General features: G+C 31.4%; 1 protein-coding gene across 2 annotated transcripts in view; it reads right to left on the bottom strand.

Moving 5' to 3' along the window:
- The window catches only part of LOC129917033 (calcium/calmodulin-dependent protein kinase kinase 1), a 93,788-nt gene that overhangs the window by 31,591 nt on the left and 35,221 nt on the right, over positions 1-26,976 (bottom strand). The window lies entirely within an intron of this gene.

Raw genomic sequence — 26,976 nt, 5'->3', positions numbered from 1 at the left:
TGCTTTTTTGACGGGGTTCTCAGGATCTCTCCTTTGAACATGGCAATACCAACTGAGTCGGTCGTGTTCAATTTTTTGGGAGATGGTATTTTTAACATGAAGGCTTCCTCGGATCTTCGTACTTCTAATTCTATCAAGCTTTGTTACTCCTGCTGTCATGCGAAGCATCTTCATCTCAGCTGCCGTTAACTTACTCTCATACTTTTTGTACATTGTCCAACATTGTGAACCGTATGTGAGTGCTGGACGCACAACTGCGGTGTAGAGCCTTCCTTTCAGCTTAGGGGGCATTTTTCGATCACAGAAGATGGCAGAATTTTCCCGCCACTTCATCCACCCTACGCTTACGCGATGATTGATATCGTCATCACAAGTACCTTCGTTATTTATCAGAGACCCCAGATATTTAAACTTTTCACACTTGGGAAGCACTACACCATTCAAATAAATGTCAGGAATAGGCCTGTGTGGATCAGAAAATGGGCAGCATAGGTATTCTGTCTTTTTCGCGCTTATGCGGTACCCACTACCTTCTAGAACATCCACCCATACATCAAGTGCTCGTTGCAGGGATATCGGGTCTTCACTTATGATGGCTCCATCGTCAGCAAAGAATAACTGATGCACTTTTGGGTCCGTCACTTTGCCTTGAAGCAGGTAATCAAGAACGGTAATAAAGAGCAGAGGACTCAAGACGCTTCCCTGGTGTACACCTACTGTGATTTAGAATTCTTCGGTGACTCCAGCTGCACATCTTACTTTAGTAACTGCTCCATCATACATGTCCATAATTATCCGCACATAGGTTTCCGGAACTCCTCGTTGTCTGAGGGCCACCCATATCAGATCTCGTGGTTGTCGATCGAATGCTTTTTCAAAATCAACCAATGCCACATGCAAATCCTCCAAGGAATCTCGATGTTTTTCCATAATGATTCTGATACTCTGGATTGCATCTGTGGTTGATTTACCCGCAACAAACCCGCACTGGTCATCAGATAGCCTTATTATTTTTCGCAGTCGGCTACCCAAGACTCGCTCAACGATCTTCATGGTGTGTGACATCAGCTTAATCGAACGGTAATTATCACAGCTTCGAGTATCACCCTTCCCTTTGTATATTGGAAGAAGATAACTTTCCCTCCATTGATTAGGCATTCGATCACCTCGTATAAGCTTGGAAACAAGAACCATGAGCCATCTAGACCCGATGTCTCCCATCTTTTTCCAAAACTCTGAAGGTATTTCGTCTGGCCCAACAGCTTTTCCCTTTTTGGAGTATTTTACAGCCTCACTAACTTCTTCGACTGTGACATCGGATACTTCGCTTAAGTTAGGTGAAGCTATTGGAAAGTGTAGCCTTGGAAATTGTTCATTTAGAAGTAAAATAAAAATTATTAACATATTTAAAAAAAAACTCCAGCGTTATTTCATAAATTATATACAAAAGTATCAAAGTATCAAATATCAAAAGCATCGGTGAAGGAATTTTGGAGTTATGAGGGGCACCGACTAAAATGCGTCGTAAACGTGTTAGTCGGTTTCAACAAAATGTAAAATTGAGAAAAATTAAAAAAAAAAAAAAAAATAGCTCTTGGATTAAAAAAAATTTGTTTTTAATTTATTAACATAATTTCAAAAAATGGAGTTCAACGATTTTTAAGACATTTTTTTCTAAAAATTATTTGTTATACAAGAATACTTGGGTCTAGGATCGATAACATTCAAAAAATGTTTTTGCAATTTTAAAACACATTCTACCTATTTTATTTTTTAAGTTTTTATATTTCTAATAAAATTAAATTAAAACAATTTTTTTAATGAATTTTAAAATTTGGATTTTTAATATTCTAAGATTTTATTTTATCATAAAAGCAAATACGTGCGATAAAGGGTGCATTTTATTTTAATTTACCTACATTCACAAAATGTGAAATTTTTTTACAATTGGAAACTTTCGGCAAAAAAAAGATAGATAAAACAAATTTTATGACACATACATAACACAACCTTACAAATAATATTAAAATGATATAATTTTGTTACGTAAACCAGCCATTGCATTTAAAAAACTCGACGTTTACTCCCTGCAAATAGAAGACCAAATTTGGAACTCCGGAATTAGACCAAAGCAGTGTTGTCGGAGAATATTTTAGTGGCAAGGAGCCGAATTTGAAAAATCTTGGAGCAAAAAAAAAAAAAAACATTAGAAAATGGTCCATAAAAACTCATGAAATTCTTTTGCATGAGATTTTTTTCTTTTTTTTTTTATGTTTTTACCTCAGAATTTTTCACTGGGTGAACCGATTTTTTAATTTGAAATTTCAATTTGTCTTGTTTTGACTTTGAAATCAATGAGAAAATCTAACTGATTTTGGACTCAATTATTCACCCTCTTTTCCTAAGGAAAAAAATTTCTAATCATATTTAAAAATAAATTAACAATTTCTTATCAAGCATCAATGGTAGGGGCTTTGATTTTGTAATGATTTCTATTAGAATTCACCGACAAAGAAATTCCTACAAAAGACTTTTCACCTCTCAACTATTTACGTCAAATCCAGTTCCGGAGAATCACCAGTCAAGCAGATGAGTTAAACTTAAGTTAACCTTATTCCCTCTAATCGATATCAGCAATACACACAGATACACTCTGATTAAATTAAAGGGGCAAACCAAATATAGGGGCAAACCACATATGAAATAAATTATAGACACAAAATATATGAGACGAAGAAAAAGATAATGACATCTCGATTTGCTATAAATCAAAAACGATAGGAGAAGAGGTTGTGTTTTTTTGTGCACAAGACTAGTTCGTCGTAGAATAAATAATCTACATCACAAACGTTGACAGCGCGCAGTTAACAGTTATAATTAGCTTAGGAAACACGTTTTTTAACGCTCCAACAAAATGCAGCTTTCGACTGTAATAATTTACCTATCGGTTTTATTAATGTCGGTATTCGTAATTGACACAAAACAATTTAAAAACAATGACGTATCCGTATCCGTGGATTATGGTGACAGTGAAATGTCATCAGAGTCTACTTCAGTTCTAACACAAACTTTGAATGATTTGAGCGCACTAGTTCGCAATATTTTGGACTATTTTTCATCTTCTCCCATCCGAGATGATACACTAATACTACTACATAAGACAATTAATAAATTAACAGATAGCTTGGAAGTATTCGGAGCTAAAATGTTAGATGCCACTGAAGTTGTCACCAAAGAAATATTCATCAGTTTAAAGCAGAAATTGAAAAACATTGAACAAGAATACCAAGACTTGTCACGATTAACAGATGAGAAATTCGAACGTGTAATTATTTATGTCAACAACACGATGATGGAGCAGTCATTGAACATGGAGGTTTGGGCAGGTAAACTCAAGCGTCAGTTACGTTCAATGAATGACACGACAGTTTACCGGAAATTATGTCCAGCCATTGATGCCCTAATTAAGGATACAACCGACGAATTATCCGGATGTTGCAACATTGTGATTAAACCAGTGCGATCGATATGCCGCAGTGTGAGGACAATTTTGCGGGAAACCTTTCAAGTGGTCGCCGATGTTGTTGATACCGTCGACAATTGTATATTTAGTGAGAAAAAATTTGACAGCATGGTAATATCGTGTGTAGAAGATATATACGATGAAATGAGTGCTCTGACAGATCGAGCGACAGCATTGCGACAAGCGCTTTTAACAAAATTACCAAACAAGATAATGTTGTCGAACTTTTGCATCTCAATGGTGTCTGTGCAAATGGCGACCCGGAAGAGTAATGTTGAAGAGCAGATAGGGTATTTGAATAACTGATATGGAATATCAAAAAGAGAGAGAGAGAATAATTATTATTACTAAAAATAATCTAATGTAAATAAAAACTTTATACCTACATATTTTTTGCTTTTGTAAAAAAAATAATCAATAAAGAAGATAACAAAACTTATTTAGTTGTAGTTTTATTGAGATTGTTTTAAGAATATTTTGCAATAATTTGTTGTTTTTTGTTGTTGTCCTTTTTGTTCTTTGATTATGAAAATGATTTATAATTTTCACAGGACACAAGACTATATTTTGAAGAATAAATAAATAAATCACACGTTTTTTTCTGAGAATTAATTTATTGAGGATAATCACTTGAAAAAAGTTTGATCAGGGCGCCTTCTTTCACCTGATTACAATAGCACTCATGACAAACGTTTTAACAGCGCCACAACACCCAACAAACGATCCAAAAAAAAAGACATTATTACGGATTTTAAGGCTCTGGTAACTACTTTAAATTACTTGCATCAAAATGCTCTATCTCTATTTACTTTGCAGCTTTTAGACTTGGTTGATCGAGTTTGCAATGGCTTTAACAATCACAATCTTAACCATACAAGCTTACTTCTCCGTCTCCATAACTAAAACCTGTCAAGTATATCAATCATGTTTCAATTTAAGTCAGGAATTCTAACAATATCTTTGACGTTCGTTTAATATAAGGACATAGACTTTATCTGTGAACAGCTTCGTTCCAGTTCCCTCGGAGAACAGTTGAAAATATACCTAGACAAGAAGTGGAAAACACTATTAATGCTTTGAGGATGTAAGTGTAGGATGGCCTGTAAGTGTGATTAAAAATAAGCCAGGAACACTGACTTTTGGAGAAAAAAGAAAAGAATAGGGATCACTCAAAGAAGGTGATCGAGTCTACGTATTGACAAAGTTCTATAAAGTGGTAAAATGATCATTCTGGGGCTAACAAACCAGCCTATCGAGAATGGGAATACGGTAGAAAATATTAAATATTAATATAAGCTATAGTTTTAAACAGCTAAACAAAATTTTGAAGAATTTCCTTGAGAAACTACACGAAATTAGAAAAAGTAGGTATGTGTGATAGTGAAAAACTCCAAAAAAGGAAAAGCGGTTTAATATTGCAAGCATTGATTAGACGTTGTAAAAAAACTTTCATAAAACATCGTTTTAATCAAAGTTGAATCACCTTTGAAAAATATTTAAATTGCTATCCAGCCTCTCTTCCACATGAGTCTAAACAATTGCGTAAGATTACCATAGTGGAATCCTACCTGCTGCGTCAAGGCACAGAAGACACAGTTCAAAAGCCAATTACGTTTTGTACATGCAGTTATACTACACTCCTGTTCGAAAATAACGCACATGTTCTTACGTTTTTAACCTTAATTTAAATGACTTAAACATTTTAGTTTGTATTTTTGTGTGTTTGCTTATTGTAGGTACCTATTATAAGTAGTCGAATAAATAAATAACAAAAATAAGTACATAAGTACATTTTAACTGAAAACTGATATTCAGATAATTTTTAATTTGTAAGAATTAAAAATAAATTCTTTCCAATTCTTTCCTCGTCTAGCTTATATGTATGACAACTTGAAGTCTTGTGTTCATTCCAGGAACAAAGCTTAAAATGTATGTTTGCAAAATATTCTTCAAAACTACTTTTACTACAGTTTTCAGCTAATCAAGACAGTTATCAGTCCAATTTTAAAAGTTTCGCGCGAGGCTTGACAGACCAGGGGCGTATACAGGATTTCTTCTTGGGGGGGGGGGGGGGGGGGGGAGTTGTCATGCCAAATTTTTTTTTACAACAGTTTTGATAGTAGGCATAAACTTGAAAATGTGCTATTTGAATTAAAAATATTAAAGTTTACTCGTTTTGAATATCGAATCGAGCAGTTCCGAAGAGTTCTAAATATAACCAAACAAAAACGTTGTGTGATTCGTTTGCTTTTGTTTAGGGTTCAACCTTAAGTCTAACCAATTAAGACCATCCTGTCCTTAAAGTACAGTGTAATGTATAGGGATAGGATTTTCATACACTTAAAAACGAAAAATATGCGCTCAAAATATACTCTTAAAAAAAAGTATGCACTTTAAATATGCTTTTAAGGCCACATGAATTTGTAAAATATCAATATTTTTTTAAATTTATAGAAAGATTTTACGTAACTTTTATGAAATCTATATACGAAACCATTTCCGAGTTCAAAGATGTAACTTTTTGGAAATATTGGGGTTTTCAATAACGAAGAAAAAAAAAATAACAAAAATAATAAAAAAATTATTAAAATTATTTTAAAATTATTGGGGTTTTCTTTAAAAACAATAAATAAAATTGGCGAAAATGTACTCTTAAATAATCCAATTTATCATTTGAGCGTGTTTTTTATGAGTTTGGACAATGTTGATTTGCCAGTTTTGCACAGCATTTGCTTACGTTTTTGACTTTTTTCCAATTGACTTTCAGTCACTTTTAGTCAAAAATTTTAAGCGTGAAATTTCGTTATTTTTGCCAATTTTTGCGAAAATATGCACGAAAAACATGCATTTATTTCCAAAATATGTCAAAATATGCATAAAAAAAATGCTAATAAATGCAAAATATGCAAAAATATGCAATAACGACTGATTGAAATTTAAAGGAAATATCCTGATTCGTGTACATACTTCGTTGCCATGCTTCCGAGGTGTTCCTAAAAAAACATGCATTTGCATGGAAACCCGATCCCTAGTAATGTACAAGTCCTTCGATTCAATAATTTGCCTTTAAACAACTCTGCATTGTTTTCCGATAGTCCAGAATTATTTTATAAGTTAAAATAAAAATCATTTTAATTTAATAACACTGGTAACTTTCGAATTAATTGTCTTCCTAACCTCAGGCAAACGAATCGCAAAGTTTTTCCAAAAAAATTGTGTTTGAAAATATAATTTTTTTTTAATTTTGTTTTAAAATTGTATGCTAGTTTTAGGGTAGATATTTTTTCGAAATTTCAAACGCCAATACTAATTAAAGAAATGCTTTAGATCATTCACTAAGGATTTTACAATTTTCGGCTCTGATTTCGTCAGCTTTGAGGTATTTATCGGCGGTTTAAAATATAAAACATATTCAGTTATATTTATTAGATTTTCTTAAATTGATTATCGAAGGATATTTTAAGTGATCTAAGCTTGCTTAAATATTTAATTTGCCTTTAGACAAGCTTGCTTATATTCGTATCTATTTTATCGGTTTAGTCAAAATTAAAAAAATATTTGGATTTTAAATCCATACAAAACTCTACAACACAGCTTAACTTGTAGCCTATCAATGCCTTACATTATCGAACGAATCAAAATAATACTAATCCAGCATAGCGGTTGCTATATAGGAAAATAGTTGGTTTGAATACCGAAAATTTTTTTCACTTTTCATTTTCGTTCATGTTCTAAAACTTCGACATTTTGCAAATCACATAACAATTTTTTGTTTATGTTTTGAGTTCTTGGGGGGGGGGGGGGGGGGGGGTCATGACCCCGTGACCCCCCCCCCCCCTGTATACGCCGTTGTGACAGACACACTTCAGCAACTTCTCCACCCACATTTAATTCCATTTCTTGAATTAAACCTAACTCTTGCTTTATCTTAGAAAAGAGCCATTATACTGAGATATAATGTACCTAATAATTTTTTTTTTAATAGGTAAGTGGGGTGTGGGTTAAATTTGAGCAGGAGTTTATGAAGATTCCGGTGTGTGAATCTCTTAGTTTCCTTTATGGTAGTAAGTACGCATAAGAATTTGATTCCAAAATTATTGAAATATGTATTTTGAAAAACAATTTAAAACAAATTTGAGTACGCAGTTTAATAGGTGTAAGAGTCCTCATTAACTCTGCAAAAAGTGCAAAAAATATGATTTTAAGAACTAAAGAAGTTGTAATCTTTTATTGAACCTCACCTTTTATCTCTTCAAAATTAATAATCATTTTTATCAAAAAACAAAACCGACTTCCATGGATCAAAACTGGGTTTTATGGTTTCTCTAATAGTTTCTATGGCCAAAACTGAACGATGGGACTACACTGCAGGCACCAGCTTTCCAATACAAATAGAATTATCAAAATTGTTTCACTCAGTCCAATGTTATGAGGTAACAAACATAAAAAAAATACAGACGAATCGATTACCTCCTCCTTTTGGAAGTCGGTAAAAAATACTCAATTCCGTTGAAATAAAGTTTAAAAAAAAAACTGAAAAAGTTAAATCGAAAATTTAATTTTTACGAACCAAAAATAATTGAAAATGAAAATTTTAGTTTAATTTTAAGCTTTATTTTTAATAACTACGGAATTTCTGTATCCATGACTCACAAATAAATTCGGGCATTATTGTTGACATTTATTCACAAAAACATATAAATTCTTTTTGTAAGCTACCAACCAACTAGCCAAACCAAGTATGTAATAAACTTATTTTTATTTTGTTGTCATGAAAATATTCTTGCTTTAGTTTAAAAACATATATATTTCAAATTATAGAAGAAAGCAGAGCAGAGAGCATATGGTCAGAGTCTCTGTGTAACATAAGGCCTTGCCTCCAAGGATATTTTGTTTCGTCCTTTTATGGCTCGGAATGTCGGAAGAAATAAAATCCTAAAGCAACATCTATTTCAAGGAGCTCATATAAAGTGAAGTTTATTCTTACTTACTCAGGCATATTATGTTATTTTTTTAAGACTGCATGTGTGCTACAAGACATATACATATAGACCAAACTAAGAGCATCTTTTCAAACATATGTATGTATGTATATTTATAGAGCTACAAAGACAAGACAAAAAATTATAATCCTTGAGTTTTAGTATAGCATAGAAATAACGTCAAAGGACAAACGAGTACAAATGGAAAAGGAAACCACTGACTCATGATACAATATTCGCTATATCATTATAAATTTCAGTTGGTTTACATATCACCGACATGCTTTATAATTGGCCTGAGACTGAGATTTCCCTGCTGCCGATGCCGTACCGCCCTCCGGCCACCGCACCACACCTCATCACATAATTAAGACGCCAATCAATTTAGCTATTTCCATCTTCTCGCAGCCATACTTGACACAATGTTACACTTCAAATTACTGATTATAATCACTGATTTCTAATTATTATTATTATTATAGACTTTAATAAATCATCAACACTCTGGCTGTTTGTCTGTGTTGGTCGTTGTTGCTGCATTCATCGTTTCAACGCGAAATTGAAGATTGAGTATCTTATGATGATGATGCAGATAAGCTTATACCGACGACGACAGACACAAATACCGACAGTTATTGAGATTAAGATTAAGTCTATAGTGTTCAACTTGAGAATGTGCATCAGTGTTATTAAATTCATGACAATTTGATATTTAATTGGAAAACACAAAATTAATTACAATAAATATTTATATTGTTATTTTGCATTAGGTACCTATTTTTGATTGATTTTATTTATCTGATTTCAATGAGATGAAATGGGAATATCAATAAGTTGGATTTTGATAGAGGCCTTTATTTTCATGCAATTATAAAAGTCCTTTACTAAATACAATGCATTTGGTACAATGGTACCAACTTTGAGTTTATTCTTGATTATCTGATGACATCTAATTATACATTCGTCAATCAAACATTAAACAATAATGGTTAAGAATTAAAAAAAAAAAATTGGTCCTACAAAATTCTGCCTTGCACCAGAGCTAAACTTCAGTATATTTTTAAACCTGTATGTTTTTCACCAGAGTGATTTTTTTAAGGATCAGCACATCTTCAGAGCTTTCTAAAACCCTTAGATAAAACCTCTAAGCAATTCATATTTAAAAAGTGAATTTCTGCTACGAAATCATGCGTTTTAATTTATTAATGGTAAAACGTTGTGCATTACAACAATTTCTAACAGTTAGCGGCACTTTTATCACATTATTCGTTATTTTCGGTCCAATCAATTTGTAACACAAAACAAAAGAAAAACATATTTCGTTATAGTAGGTAGTTGCTTGAGAGCCAGATAGAGTAAAAGTTGATTGGTATGAAAAATGTATTGAAGACTGAGCTCTTTTGACACAAGATTGACAACTAATTAATTATGCAGCATATTTTTTATGCTTTCAAATAATTTGTGATTCCTTCTTGTTTGTTAGTTGATGTGTTTTTGTTGATTAATATTGTCTTAAGGCTTGATAGATGCGGTTTTTTTTTTGCACAGCTATCGTAATGTCATGTACCACAGTAGAAAAAACAATATGCAACTGCATGCCGATGAGATAAGAAATAAAATCTAACTGCGAATAGCATTTTGAAAAAAATTATGTATTAATTTGTTTTTTCTTGATATTGGCGAGCGGATATAATTATTTTTAAAATATTGGTAGATACATGGAAAATGTTACTACGACGGTCAGCTACCAAAATCACACCTAATGTAGTTTTTTTACTTCAAGTTTATTTTCCAGCACTACATGGGTTATCTTGGGATTCGAATTCTGGTTCTCTAGTGCAACAGGCTCAGGCGCAACGTCAGCAAGTGTCACGGTTTTTCGTGCATTGATTTATAAAATGAATGAGATTATCACAATAAAGTATAATTTAGCACATTGCTATTTAAAGTAAAAAAAAGGAGCAAGAAAACTAAAATAAAATGCACAACAGTTTCGTACGTAATTGCTTTTTTTGGTAAAAGTAGGTTTTAATGCAAAAGCTTATATTTACTCAAACACCACTTTCAATAGTTTTGACCACTACTTTGTTTTGATTTCTTGTAGTAAAAGAATTTTTTGTATTGTATTGTATTTTTTATTGTAGCAGAATATTTTTACATTTATCTTTTCTTAAACTATATTGCACAATTTACAGAGTTTTGGTATAAATCTACCTTACTACCGAAAATAATTTTTATTTTTATAGCAAAACAAGAAGAAAAAAATAAATAAATGACTTGAAGGAAAAGCTACTTAAAAACCTTCATAACAAAATGGAAATTAAGTACCAATCAGATAGGAAAAGGGAAGGTGGCGAAGCGTAATTTTCAAACCAAGCTTTAAGTTTTACATTTATATGAATTTTATATGTTGTTTTAAGATATAAACACAATGAAATACAACATTTGAAAAATGGATTTAAATATGTATAATAAACAAACAAAAAGAATAGAATAGAAATTTTTTATTTTTTTTTTTTTAATAAATTAACATGAAGGAACTAAAAAAACGACAAGGAACAAAGCAAATAAATAAATAAATAAAAAAACAAATAAATAAATAAATAAATAAATAAATAAATAAATAAATAAATAAATAAATAAATAAATAAATAAATAAATAAATAAATAAATAAATAAATAACTAAATAAATAAATTAATAAATAAATAAATAAATAAATAAATAAATAAATAAATAAATAAATAAATAAATAAATAAATAAATAAATAAATAAATAAATAACTAAATAAATAAATAAATAAATATACAAATAAATAATAAATAAATATATCACAGTTTTTTTTTTTTTTTTTTTTTCTTAAGAAATATTATATAACTATAAAGCAAGGTTTGAAATCAGTCTATTTTCAGATAATTCGCAAGATATAGCATACCGTTCAAATATATTTGTAAGTCTTGAAGACACTAGTTCTGTGTTAGAAATTTTGTGAAGTTCGGATGTTGAGAAAGACCATGGAAGATTTAGAATCATTTTCAGAACCTTATTTTTGGCAATTTGAAGTTTGCGAATATGACTAGATGCACATTTCCCCCATACTGGTGAGCCGTAAAACATGATTGCTTGAAAGATTACTTTAAAAATCAGTAGCTTATTTTCGTTTGAGAGTTTTGATTTGCGATTTATAAAAGTGTAAAGAATACTGACGCATATGCGAACCTTTTTAATAATTTCTTGAACGTGAAATCCAAAAGTTAATGTTTTATCCAGATAAACTCCAAGATATTTTGCACTTGAACGCCACTTAGTTCTAATACCATTAACTACAAGATTATTGCTAGGCAAGAAACAGGCTTTTCTTTTTCGAGTGAAAAAGATAGTCTGAGTTTTTGAAGCATTCATTTTAATCTTCCAGTCGAAAAAATAATCTTGTATTATATATAATGCAGATTGCAGATTGGTTTCAATATTGAAACCAATTGAATCTGATGAATATATACAGGTATCATCTGCAAATATAGCTTTTTCACAATTTGTTAAGCATGGGAAATCATAAGTAAAAATGGTATACAAAATTGGGCCCAATACCGATCCTTGGGGGACACCTGCCAAAACAACATAAGTATCAGAAAACCAATTATATTAATCGAGACTTTGAACTTTCTTTCAAGCAAAAATGATTGAATGATTTTAATTAAATATATTGGAAAATATAGTCTTAATAGTTTATGCAGTATAGCATTATGCTAGAAAAAAATCCGTAAATCCGTTTATGTTTTAAAATATTTTTTTGTATACAAAAACTAATTTAAAAAAAGAACCAATTGATATGTCATTTTTAAGAAAGTTTTAATCAACACAAATAAATTTCAAAAAAATCATCAACCCGTTTTCAGAATTGATTAAAAAAAAAATGGAAATATTATCAAAAAATTAAAAAGATGTGATTTCTTAAAACTTCATAAGATAATAATGTTGTTATTTTTAATGTGGTTCTAAACTTATAACGAAGGGTGTATATCGCAAATAAAAAGAGTAAAAGCAAAAAGGTTCATTTTAAAATTTTGAACATTTTTTGAGTAAAAGTTTAAAACCTGTGTTGTCAAACTAATTGAGAAGATAGTCTGTTTTGTTTCCATTTAACATATACATAGGTACCTGGATATAAATGCTTCATTCCAAATATAATTACATTAAAACGATTATACTCGTACTAACCTGAAAAAAATAGAAAACAAATATTAATCATCAAACATTTTGAAAAAAAAAAACATTTTTATTTTAAGATAATTTTTTGTTTTAACTTCTTCCAAAAAAAAATGAATCTAAAAGTGAATCCATCAAAATTTTGGTATTACAAAAATTTCGAACTATTTTTGGTTAATAAATAAATATTTCAGGTAAATAAATAATTAGAAACTTTCACCAACATCCTCCATTATTTTGCACAATTGGGTTAGTGAATGTTCAACAAAAGTCACTTTTTACTCAACGATTAACTTTTCCCTTTTTATTTATTTTTTTTTTAGAGGGTCACTGTGGTGTATGTGTAACATTTTTTTTTTATTGAATAATCTTGAGGTTTATGCAAATTGTTCTATTCTTGAGTATTTAATCAAGTGAGTTGATCTTTGTTCACCCGCTTCTAACCTTTAAACGGTCTTAATGGTTATCCGAAGTGGTGCATTTACATGATTTAGCACAAAAAAAGCTAGTTAAGAATCTGTTGAGAAAAAAAATGTTTTAGCTAACAAAAAGCTAACCATATTTCGATTATCACTTTTTTTTGTAGAGAAATTCTTAAGTATCCTTACAATTTTGTTTTAATAATAATTGTATCATTAAACTTCTTAAATAAAGTAATCACAATGACTTGGATATGGTATTGAGGAGAAAAATTGAAAGTTTGAATTTCCAAAACTCAAAAATAGCATATACGAAGTGACAAAAAAACACCATACAAATCGACGATTTTTATCATATTTTAAATTGAAATTAATAACAAAAAAAAAAAAAAATATCAAGCAAAATGGTTACTGTTTTTGTTTTTAACAAGTGTTCCTTTATCCTCTTAAGCCGAATGTCACAAAAATTATCAATTTTGATCAAATTTAAGGTAGGCTGGACATTGACCCATTCTTATTCTCAACACTTTTACATGTAAACATAATCTCACAAATTCTTTTTGATTGTATATCTTTAAGAGATACATTCACTGATCTGAACCTTCAATTAAACATGAAGCTGCAACCACCAAAGTGATTCTACAGGTAATCCCACTTTATCTTTGAGATTTAAATTGCAAATATTATCACATCTAACAAGTTACACAAAAAAAATTAATGATTGACTTAAACTTTGTTGCAAGAATAAATTTATGTAGATTTTCCTTTTCTGTTCCTATCAACAAAAGAGTGATTGAATAAATAATTCTTATGTTGGTCTGACTTGCCAAAATATTTGCTTGATTTCTTGTTGTGTTTTATATTTATTCAACCAAAATTGAATTTTATTCAGAATCTCAAAAAAAAAAAAAAAGTAAACTCACACAAAACTGACATGGCGAAGTTTATTTTGTCACTTCGATGACAAAACAAAAAGAGAAAATGTAATTTCATTCAACATCAACATCCTGCTGATGGTTGAAAACCTTCACTTAATAACCTCGATAGTTTTTCCTTATACAGACATTGATAATAAAGCTGTTTTTATTCAACGGTATTTTTATGTAAATTTTCAAAACCCCTCACATTTTTATGTATATGCGCAATATGCATATAAGTTCTCTTGGCTATAACTATAATTATCCTCAATTAAGCGAGGTCCAATATTTTTTTTGTGCAAATTGAACATTCGCCCCCAAGGAGCTTTAATACAAACAATTTTTCTTTTTCATTTTTCAAGGAGCACATGTTTGTAAAATTATTATTTCTCTAACTAAAAACACTCGTCCATAACTTGCACTTAACTTTCCCAAAAAGCAACATGCAATAAAGTTAGTTACACACATTCAACATCACCATGACTCTCTTTACCTGTAAAGTAATTTGCCAACAATTTGCATAAAGACGAATTTAAAATACCTGCCCGGGTGGAACTGTTTTGACTTTGCATAAATATTTATAAGAACCCATGTTTAAGCATTGTCACTGTGCAAGAGCACGTACCTACAACCTATGTATGTATGTAAAGTAAAATGTGTACAATGTACATGTTTCTTGACAAAGGAAGAAAAAGCGCTCCTGGCACTTGCAAAAGTTATGTGTATAATTTTATATTTTCATACACTCCGTTGCACTTGATTAAAGTTTGTTCGTTTCTAGTTTGTACCTAGTTCTTTCTTTTAAACTTGTTCAAATAACTAATATTTAAGAAAATAAATTAAATCACACTGTTAGCTCAATTAAAATAGACATTTACCTTCTGACTATGAAAAACACCTCCAAAAATTAATTTCAAAATATGAATTTTTGCAGTTCTTAGCGTAAGGTTGTTTTTTTTTTTTTAATCTGTGATCTGTTAAGTTTTAAAGCATTGTTGTCAAAAGAAAATCCTTGGGATCATGACACTTCCCAGTCATATGATTTCTTATTCATCAACCTCACCCCCTTTAGAAGTCATGACCCCACAGATTTGCAGATAAAATTAAAGAATTACAGACAATCAGCCCTATAGAGGTATCCGTTCGGAGAAAGCTCCGAAACGACAGCCCATTCTGATCGGAACTTACATTTTTTTCAAGGTATCCACTTCTGAACAAAAAAAATAAAGTATACAATCGCATTCATTTGGAAAAATCCAAATTATAGTTAAATTTTTTTATTTTTTTTTTCTGTGAAATTCAGCTTTTCTGAAAATATTCCGCAACTATTTTGTGTCGGAGAATTTCCGATGAAATTCAAAGCACAACTTTCAAAAAGTCTTTACTAAACACACTTGAGGAGCTGATTTCCAAAACCAGCTATGGGAAAAAAATCGGAAAATGAGATATGCTTATGCATGTCATTTTTTAGGGCTTTTCAACGCGCGCCTGATCCAATTAAAAATAATTTTCTAAACAGCACACAGATTCTTCAATGTCAAAAAACGACTTTATTTCCAAAACAGCCTATTGAACACCAAATGTTTTCTCCAAAATGGCCTAAGCAAAATGTTCTTTCCAATAAGGCCTCTTCAGTATAAAAAATATCAATTTGGCGTATGATAAAATGCCACATTACGATGATGTAGGAGTAACAAAAGTAGTTTTCGTCATTACTTGGTTCCGTCCGTCCATATGTACACCGTGCTATTACCTAAACGGTCTAACGATTTTAATTAAATTTTGTGTACTTAAGGGTTTTAGTAAATAATATTAAGAATCTGTGTTTTTAGTTTTTCTCAAAAATTTGGATAATGGAAATGGCGTTGTGGTTTTTTGGGAAAATTGACTTATTTTTTAGCATATTTCGTACCATTTTTTTTTTTCAAAATTAGCAGACTGTTATTTCTTATCATTTAAAAAAATGAAATATAGAGCTATTCAAATAACCAAAATAGACACTCCAAATTACAAGAGCAAGTACGCATTTTAATTCAATTTCATTTATAAAAATGTATTTTTTTTTCTTGTAATAAACTTAAAAAACTAATATTAGGTGTGTTTTTTTGTTTATCTATATAGATTTTGTGCAAAAAAACGACATCGGGAGTTTTGAAATCCATGCAAACATTTGGCACCACTGTACATACACTTTGACAGCTGTCTGTCAAAAATGTTGCTTTTGTTTTTTTTTTTATATTTTAACTCCGAAGTGGGAAGGCCATTATATCCATGTTGGATTAAAAAAATTTTTTTTTCACAAAAAACCGAAAATCATTGGTATATTTTTAGCTACATTTTAAGACCATAACCATTAAAATTAGTTGCGTCGTTCTTGTGTTATAAGCGTTTGAAGGTAGCCATATTGAATTTTATTTCGATTTTGTGAAAATCAAACGTGGAAACTTTTTTATTTTTATTTCTAACTTTTCGAAAAAACTTTGGTAATTTTATGTATATATTTGTTCAACAATCTTATCAGGATCCATTTAAGACTTTTATCTGAAAAGTGCATTGCGTATATAACGAAATATTAACATTTCAATGCAACTATGTCAAACAAATTTTTTAAATTTTTTTCTATGAGAGCTTTTTTCAAACCTTATTTTCTTCGCTTTTTTTTTTGTTAATATTTTCAGATATTTTGTATGAACACAACAAATAAAGTACCTTGGCACTACTGTTTTTATCCAGAGAAAGTAAAATCTTTATAATTATCTGGATTTTTCAAAAATCTATACAGATAAAGTTTTTGTTTTTTTTAACACGTAAATTTTTTCGATTTCAAAAATCTCGATGTCGTTTTTTTGCACAAAATCTATATAGATAAACAAAAAAAACACACCTATTGATAAAGGTTTATTTACAAAAAATTTAAAAAAAAATCGTGATTTTACCTGCAAAAGAAGATTTTTTTAATAGTTTTACTTCCAAAAGAAGACATAATTCAATTATACTTTATTAGCCCAGGGAAATTAGTAATTTAAATCGCATTTTTCGCGGGACAAAATTTTTTTCATGGAATGTGTTCGGGTGGTTGTCCTTATCATAAAAGTCAATTTGTTGGGAAAATTGGAGGTTGGGAACAGCCGCCATCTTGGAAAAGAGATTGGTAGCGTTTTTATTGAATAGCTCCATTGTTATTCATTTTAACAGAAAATGACAAAGGTAGGACTTATTAACAATAAAATTATCTAAACAATGATATACAAAACAATTCCGTGAGTTGATTAAATAAAATTTTATAGTTGGTCAAAGTGCGGGTTTGTATCGCAAGGTTGGGACAAAATGACATTTTTTCATATATCTGACGAACTTTTGATTTGTTTGGATAATTCTTCAAGAATGTATTATAGTACTTATAATTACCTATAAAATGAGCCCACAATCGTTATTGTAACCATCGTATTGTAGAAGTAATCTAACTCCGAAACTCTCCATGTACTAGTCAAAAGTGAGAAAAAAGCTAGTTTTTTGCTAGTAGGCCGAGAAAATTTTGGGAGTAGAGGTATAACCAAAATATAAGTACGCAGTTTTGCTGCCATACTCGTGTTAATGTCGATTTCAAAGGTCTGACAACTCTAATTTTGGGCTTTATACGGTTTTTGGGGGGTTAAATAACTTAAATTTTCCAGTTAACGTGAATGGGCTAAATTTGTACTATTTGAAATTATAAATATACAAGCTGATGCTCTATTATTTTTCCTAAATCTGGACACCTTAATCTCGGCTATGGGGTTAATAGAACTCACGATATAAGCTTTTTTAACTAACCATATCAGGCTTTTCAATTCAAATAAACAAACAAAAATCGAAACAAAAAAGCCTCTAAAACATAATCGTATAAACCGCTTATATCTTGAGTTCTATTGGTCACATCCTCAAGATTGGGGTGTCTAGATTTAGGAAAAATAATAGGGAATCAGCTTGTATATTTATAATTTCAAATAGTATAAATTTAGCCCATTCACGTTAACTGGAAAACTTACGTTATTAAACCCCCCAAAAACCGTATAAAGCCCAAAATTAGAGTTGTCAGACCTTTGAAATCGACATTAACACGAGTATGGCAGCAAAACTGCGTACTTATATTTTGGTTATACCTCTACTCCCAAAATTTTCTCGGCCTACTAGCAAAAAACTAGCTTTTTTCTCACTTTTGACTAGTACATGGAGAGTTTCGGAGTTAGATTACTTCTACAATACGATGGTTACAATAACGATTGTGGGCTCATTTTATAGGTAATTATAAGTACTATAATTCATTCTTGAAGAATTATCCAAACAAATCAAAAGTTCGTCAGATATATGAAAAAATGTCATTTTGTCCCAACCTTGCGATACAAACCCGCACTTTGACTAACTATAAAATTTTATTTAATCAACTCACGGAATTGTTTTGTATATCATTGTTTAGATAATTTTATTGTTAATAAGTCCTACCTTTGTCATTTTCTGTTAAAATGAATAACAATGGAGCTATTCAATAAAAACGCTACCAATCTCTTTTCCAAGATGGCGGCTGTTCCCAACCTCCAATTTTCCCAACAAATTGACTTTTATGATAAGGACAACCACCCGAACACATTCCATGAAAAAAATTTTGTCCCGCGAAAAATGCGATTTCATGCCCATATTTTGACTAATTGCCCTGAGCTATATATAAAGACTTAAGATATATTTATTTTGAAAACTTTTATTTTATTAAAATTTCGCAAAGAATAAATTTGTAGAAGATTATTTTGCTCTATATCTTCTGTATAACGAAGTAAAGGTTTTTGGCATTTTACTCAAAACTTCCTTCAGGTCAGAAAGCTATGGTTTTGGAAATCACCTCCTCACTTCATCGCAATGCGTTGATGGGCGCCATGTTTCATTGGAAGTTTCTTCGATATGTCAATCGGAACGGATACCTCGATAGAAAATTCTCTGATTTCGAACAAATCGGAAAAAAAATTCTTCGAACGGATACCTCGATAGGGCTGAATATTATTTTAAGAAAAATAAGGGCAAAAGACTTTTTGTTTATTTCAGATTTTGATCGTATTCTTAACAATTTCATTTTCTATATGAAGCAGTGATAAATTTGAGAAATTATTTTGAAACATATAGTGGATTTTAACACTTTTTATTCGCAGCATTACAGAAACTATAGTTCCACAACTGGGGGAGCTCAATGCCTAAATGCTTCGATCTTTCAGTGCTATTTTCAAAACATCTTTATTATAAATTATAGACAAAATCTTTCACAATACTGATTTTCAATTCATTTGCTAATAGTAGATTTTCAAACCGCAGCGCAGTTTTACTTTTATTAGAAATTTCCAGAATGCAACAAGAGAATAATTTTTCTAACCGAAAAACCCAAGAAAAGTTTGTCCAACCACCCAGTGATCTCGTTAATGCAAGGACTGCAGTCAGTTGCAATTAAATAAATTAATCTTACGATCGCTTTCTGGACTAAGACGTAGTAGAAATTTAAATTTATGTATTTCTTGAGAAAAACTGAAAATTTATTTTTTAAAATAAGATTTTTGTTCAATGCCGCAACTACGCCAAATAGTCAAAATGAATCTGTCGTACCTTGTTGGATTTTAAACTTAAAAAATTTAAAGGGTCAAGTCTATGATCGAAAATACTTCAACATCTAAGAGGTTAACTGCATACCAATGTCGACGCATTACCTGTTCGACAGTGCAAAAAAGACTATAAGCATTGCATATTTAAAGCTTTGTGTTGAAGTAACACAGAATTAAGGTCTGCCCCAACAGGAAGATTTGGACATCGAATTAATTCTTGCATGGAAGGAAGACCAAGAGTAATCATGATAAGGTCGGGGTCTTTGGAGTTCCTAAGCATATTTGGCACAATAGGACAAGATTCATCTGCAAAAAATGATACTCAGGACAGGAGGCGTAAAAGGGACCTCATCCAAAGGATATTACATTCTTCCAGAGATTTACAATGAAAATTCTGGAGGGTTGATTAGATTAGATTAGATTAATTCTTAAATTTTTCGATTCAAAACTGTTACAATATTAAACTTAAGAATAAGAACATCACGATTCGTGATCCTGATGAAAAGCAAGATCACGATTCGTGATCCTGATGAAAAGCAAGATCTCATGTAGTTTTTGTAATACGCGTTAATTAATGATCTACATAATGCAAGTCAAACTTGCGGCCCTTAACATTTTTTATAATTTTGAGCTTAAATGCCTGGAACACAGAACCGAGCCAAATTTTAAGTTCCATACAAATTATCGATGCTCAGATAAATTTTATCTCGGCAGTTTGTATGGGAGCTAAAATGTAGTTTATTATGAGTTTGTTTTGAACAATTAAAATTCCAAATATGCTAAAATTAAATCGATCAGCGTACCAGGCTTAAGATTATAATTTATATTTTCTGTTGAACGCACATTCACCTCTGTTTTAATGAACAAATAAATATGGAACGTACTTGAAAACAAAATTATAAATTTACCTGTAGGATCTCGTGAATTAGGAAGCGAATGTTCTGATTTAACCCAACAGTAGGTTAAATCATGAATGCTCAGGATGCACAGTGGGTCACCTCCCATACAAAGTGCGGTCAAAAATATAATGACCATTTTTTTTTTAATGAAACACCTGTATTATCATTTTATATGATTTATGCCGGAAATGGACCTGCCTGTCAGTCGAGAACTTTACCCTTACCCTCTAGTTCAGTCTTTTATAAAAATAATAGTGCCAAAAAGGAATTTTTTTAGTTTTACGTTGTAATTTTTTTTTTCTCCGTGTATCGTCATTTAAACTCGTATTACTCGAAAAGGGGAAAAAAGGGGAAAAAACGGCGCTATTATTTCGAAAGGTAGGACGGTATTCTTCATTTGCGAACTTAAATTGTAGATGGCACTCGAAGGGCAACCAACTAAATATCTAATTTAATGAAAATTGAGCTAAATAAAAATGGTTAAAATTGCTTCGCTAACGAGCCACATTACAATTAGCCTTAATGTTATTTAACAATATAATTTATGTTTTTAGAAAGTATTAAACTTCTCGTTTAATATCCATAACAATTTAATACTGTTCACAACTTTTAACACCCGCTATCGCAAGTTGACACCTTATAACTGCAGCGATAAGAAAACTGTACATTTTTTTATATACCGACTTTGAATGGCTATTAAGAAATGAAAAAAGAGGTAACCGTCAAATTTTTTTTTGGTTTTGGTTCGATGGGAGATTGTAGAACGTTGTTTAATCATTGAATTTTAAAAAATTGACATTTACTTTTTTTATTTTTGACCTATGGCGGGACCCACTGTGGGATGGCATTCTTTGTTTTTTTTTTTTTTCATAAAAATAGAATAATTGTCGAATGATATGGAAATAAAGGCATTCGAGTTTTAGTGCGACTCCGAAGTAAGTTCCAAATTTTTATGAAGTGGATATGACCGAATTTCATAAGTCTTTTTTAGTCAGATTTGGGACAATTTAAAACCACCATATAAAATTGCTTGCGAATTACACACAACCTTCTGATGCAAGCAGATATTTTTACTATTATATTTAATCTACCACTGAAAACACCTTATTATGCATCTTGAAACTGGTCTTCCTAAAATATTTACACATACACTTAAACTACAGGCAGATTATATCTTGAAGATTCTTTCCCACCAAGATGCAAGACTTTCTAAGACAATGGTACATATGAGTTCAGAAACGAAGATTGGTGGATGTCAAAATGGAAAAGTTTAGGTAGTATCTACGAACCAGAAAACGTTTACGCTCTTAAATAACATCTATATCGTATTATTCTGCAACATGAAAACTATGTGCGAAATAGTTTTATAGCGAAAGCTTACGAATCGGAAAGCAGAATTCTATATTAGCAGCTCAACACCGATCTTTTGCAAAATAATTACTTTAACGACCAGAGAAATATCGCTCATATTTAAAGTAAGATGTGAACTTCTAAGTCTTAACGGAAACCCTTACAATGGAAGTTTCAAACAGTTCTGTTCTTTGTGCAATTTAAGGTCCAAAGATTGTTTCCACTTTGTCAGCATATGCAACATATTTTCGCCACATGCAACATATTTTCGAAACAATCAAGATCTTCAATGGTTGTTATAGGATGTTATTAATAACCGAATTTATATAGTAAATAATTTTCTACTATAAATTAATTAAAACTATTTATTTGAACAAAAAGTTCAAAATTGCTAACCGAGCTGACGGCAAAGCCATAGCTTTTAAATTCATTGTTTTTGTTAACTATGTTAGGAAAAGTAAAACAAAAATGAATTACTTACTTACTTACTTAAGAGAAATAAGATTCAACCTAACTTACACATTGGTCTGGTAAAAAATTGGAAGTAAAGAAGATATTGTAGGTAGGGTAAGGTGGTATAAGAGTGCGCATTTTAGACAAAACACCAAATAAAACAATAACAAAAAGAATTTAACTACTTTTTTTATAAATAATTTTTAGTTTATAATCAAAGCAACGAAAAAAACTTAAAACTGGTAACAAAAATGTATTAATTCAATAGTTATAAACAAAATACCACATTAGGTAATTTGCGCACTCTTATACATCCTATTGTGTAAGAGTGCGCGGCTTAGTTTGTAAGAGTGCGCAGCTGCTTACACCTGGTAAGTTCGCACAAAAGTCGCAAATAACACTGCCTATCTTTAAATAAACAGAGTATTGTTCGACCCATCACTCTTTGCATGAGGAACAATCTATTTAGTCTTCGATTAATTGTTCCGAGAAAATTTCAATATTTCCTAGTTACTTTTATTCTCTTGTTTTTTGTAAAACTTGTATTTGGTTTCTTTTTGGTTGGAATTGCTTTTTCTAGCTGCTGTTTGGTGGTATATGGACAAATGCCAGTTATTTTAAAGCCTTGGATAGCATTTACTGCTCTTATAACCCGCGCACTCTTATACATCATCATGGTGCGCACTCTTACACGTTCAGACATGTAATCGAAGAATATATACATATGTATTTCACAATGCACTTTATGACCAATTTTACGTGTTCCTCAAATGTTTCTTTTTGTCGACTTTTCAAAGTCCCATACTTTGTTTATTGTTATTTTTTGTTGTTAAGCGGAAAATTTAATTTGTTTGGCAAGAAAAATTGGAAAAAAAGTGCTAAAAAACTTAAACTTAACTAGAACCTCTGTTTACAAACACAAATAAGTGCATTCAGTCTTATATTCCCTTTCAAACAGTAGAAAATCGCTCTGCGCACTCTTATCAACCGCGCACTCTTATACCATCCTACCCTATCAGGAAGAAAACATTAATGTTACAATTCTTCTTATTTTAATAAATCTGTTTTATAAAAATTCTAGTTTTACTTTTTTGCGGCCCATAAAAATTAAGATCTCGCTGTTTTGGCCCCTAGTAACCATTGAGTTTGACATGGACTGATCTACATGGATCAAGTGATAATAAAAAACGGCTATTATAAGGTTCTCACTGATTTTGAAAACAAACATTTTAACTGCTAATTTTTAACCACATATATAACTTTAAATTTGATTTTTTTTTTTGATAACTTTAACTTTGAGCAACCACTATTCAGGATTATTTCTTCCAAATTAAAATGTTTATGTTTTGACTGACATTTTTTAAAACACAGGTATATTTGTGCAGGAGATAATGTGCCTAGACCTAGAGCCTAATTACCTACATTTTTTTAATCAAATTGTATCGGATTTTGATTATGATCATGTACAAATGGACCTCTTCTCCATTAAATGTTGATTTTGAAAATAAAATGAAAATAAGTACATAATTAAATAGAAAATGAAAGACTTTAAACAATTGACGTGGACTGTACCTACACTAGATTATCTGTTATATTTTAGCCTCATTGTTCATCACAAAATTATTTGTCATCATCATTATTATACATGCATACCTTAATAATATACACTACAAACAAACACACCCTATTTTATTCAAACAACTACATATACCCTATGTATTAATGTTTTTCTTATATTTTTTTTTTTTCTTAAGCAAGACAAATTTTAATGAGTGTTTTAATTGTGTTAAACTGATAGTAATTGTGCAAAGTTTCCATACCGCCTCCTCGTCTTTGAAAAATAAACAAAAAAAAAAAATATAATAGAACTTTGGACCAGACACATTTTAAAACGAGAGCTGAAAATAAATCGATAAAGTTAACCTTGTTGACATCGATTATCGCTTCCATTCGAAGAGACACACGAATTTCAGTCCAAAACTTCAAAAAAAAATTTGTCTTTATTCTCTAACAGCATTGTTGGGTTATACGAGTTTAATCTAAATTTAGAACACTTTGTTTAGTTGGTGTTCATTTTTTATTTTAAAACACCGTATAGGTACAGAGTGTATGAGAATAAATCTAAATTAAATTAAAAATTATCAATTTTTATTAAGTTGTTGCGCCAGACAAAATACCCTCAGAGTTTTGGAAAAAGATAAGAGATATCGCATTTAGAGGGATCATGATTTTTGTCTCCAAGCTTTTAGGAGGTGATCGCATGCCTGGTTATCTATGCGAAGCTGGTATAGTTAAAGTTCAATTAAGCTGTTTTCAGTTTTTCACACACCATGACAATTGGTAAAGCGAGTAGCCGAGTAAATAAGACTGCCAGATAACACAGCTCGGATTTGTCAAAAAAAAAACCCAAAGTATTAGGAATATTATGGAAGAGCATCTAGACAGCAGGAGTAACAGAAAAGGAGTGACAACCCAGACATGCAGTTCGGCTTTCGGGAGAAGCACTCCACACTGCATCCGCTCATGAAGTTCCACCAAGACATCACCTCAGCTTTGAACAACCATCAAGTTACCGTCGCATGCTTTCTGGATGTCGAGAAAGCATTTGACAGCGTATGGATAGAAGCCCTTATCCATAAACTTCATTTACTAGGCTTCCCTGTAGCACTAATAAAAATCATTTTTTCTTTTCTTTCTTCTAGGAACTTCTTCGTACAAGTGGAGGATAGAAAATCAGCAAAGAAGTGCATTAGAGCTGGAGTTGCCCAAGGATCAAAACTTGGTCCCTTCCTCTATAGTATCCTGACGTCAGACCAGCCGCTTGCAAGTGAGTGCGAGAACCTGCTTTACGCTGACGATTCGCTCACATACTACAAGTCCGTCTCGCCAACGATAGCTGCCAGGAAAGTTGAAGCTCACATTCGAAAACTGTATGAGTTCTACAGTAAATGGGGTATCCGGATCAACTCATCCAAATCGGAATTACTGTGCTTTAGACGAACAGGAGGACGAAGCATTCGGTCAGCTGCAAACTGTAGGAGCATCACACTTACACTACCTGATGGTACTAAATTGGCAGCCAAACGCAACGCGAAGTATTTAGGGATCAACTTTAACGAGCTCCTGAGGTTCAACCTTCACTCTAGGTCTGTCCTGAAAAAAGCCAACTACGCCTTCCATCGCCTTCACCCCCTGATGAAGAGAAGAAACGGATTAAGCCAACCAACGAAACTCCTGATCTACAAGCAGCTTCTACGACCTGTCATCGCCTATAGCTTTCCGGTATGGTATACCATTTCCAAGACAGCCATGAAGGAACTTCAAATTTTTGAGAGGAAAATCCTGAGGATCTGCACCGGACTTTACTTCGATCGACAGCGACAAAAATACTAGAGCAACGAGCGACTTTACGAGGAAGCAAACATCATGACGTTGGAAAAGTATCTGCTGCAATCTGCAAAGAAACTTGTCGGAAGCATCGCCAACCACCCCAATCAGCTGATGAGAAGCATGAGAACCCAACAACGACATCCCGAACCCAGATACCTTAGTGCTTTGGATATTCTGGATGAGCACATAAAAAAACAAAAAAAAAGGAGTGACAAAGCTTGGTCGAATTAGAAGTACCTGCAATTATCCAAGGACGCCTACACCTACATGTTACCATGTTCAAAAAAATGATCATGAGATCCCAGTCAAAAACAATGTTTCAATAAGACCGCGAAATAAGAAGAAATTACTATAGCATGTGCAAATGCAAAAAACCCCAAAATACTACAAAAAGTGGGGCAAATATTCAAAATCTGTAACTTTATATTTTATTTCACGTTTTTGTTTTCTATTTCACGCTGTATAAACCAACAACAGAAGATTTAAAAGTTTTGAGTCATTTTTTTGAAGCATTGAAAAGTTCGTTTACATTTATAGATTACCATCAATTAAGGTCATTAGTATTAAACTTAAGGCTAAGTAGACTTTTTCTCGATTTCTTCTATTTCGTATTTTACCACCCCGATTGTAATCAGTAATTTTTGTTTCAAGTTCATAGTTTGCAGCAGGAGCTGCAAATAACATTTTATGTGAAAATTAACAGTGGAATCAAAACTTTGAGACAAGTAATGTGCCTATGTATAGTCTAGTAATTTTAGGCATTTTTAACCCCAATCTGCGGAAAAATTCCTACTGGGCTGAATCAATGTCGATTTTTCACATCTTCATTACAACGTCGTAACCAAGGTGTATACCAAAATTCAGCCCAATATTAATTTTTCCGCAGATAAAACCTAAAATTACTCGGCTATGTACATATGTAATGTTGCATTGTTCACTCAATAAAATATTTCAAAGTGTAATTAATATTTGAGATATCAGTATAATTACACTGGTCAACAAAATTAAACTTTTTTTTTTGTTACAGAAACCAAGGTATACTTTTCTATAGGATTTTGTGGTGCTGAGCTCGAATCCAAAGTCAGTAAAATTCTATCACATCACGTTTTTGAGATAATCTTGTTAGAAAATCGAAAATGCCGCTTTTTACCAGTTTTCAAGATTATTTCTTAGCATTTGGTTATTTGCTATAAATAAATTTGTAAAGGTTTCTAAAAGA

The sequence above is a fragment of the Episyrphus balteatus genome, chromosome 3 (assembly GCF_945859705.1).
Source record: "Episyrphus balteatus chromosome 3, idEpiBalt1.1, whole genome shotgun sequence".
In the NCBI taxonomy this organism is placed as follows: Eukaryota; Metazoa; Arthropoda; class Insecta; order Diptera; family Syrphidae; genus Episyrphus; species Episyrphus balteatus.
Note: the sequence above shows the minus strand (reverse complement) of the source record. Positions and strands in the feature narration are given on the sequence as shown.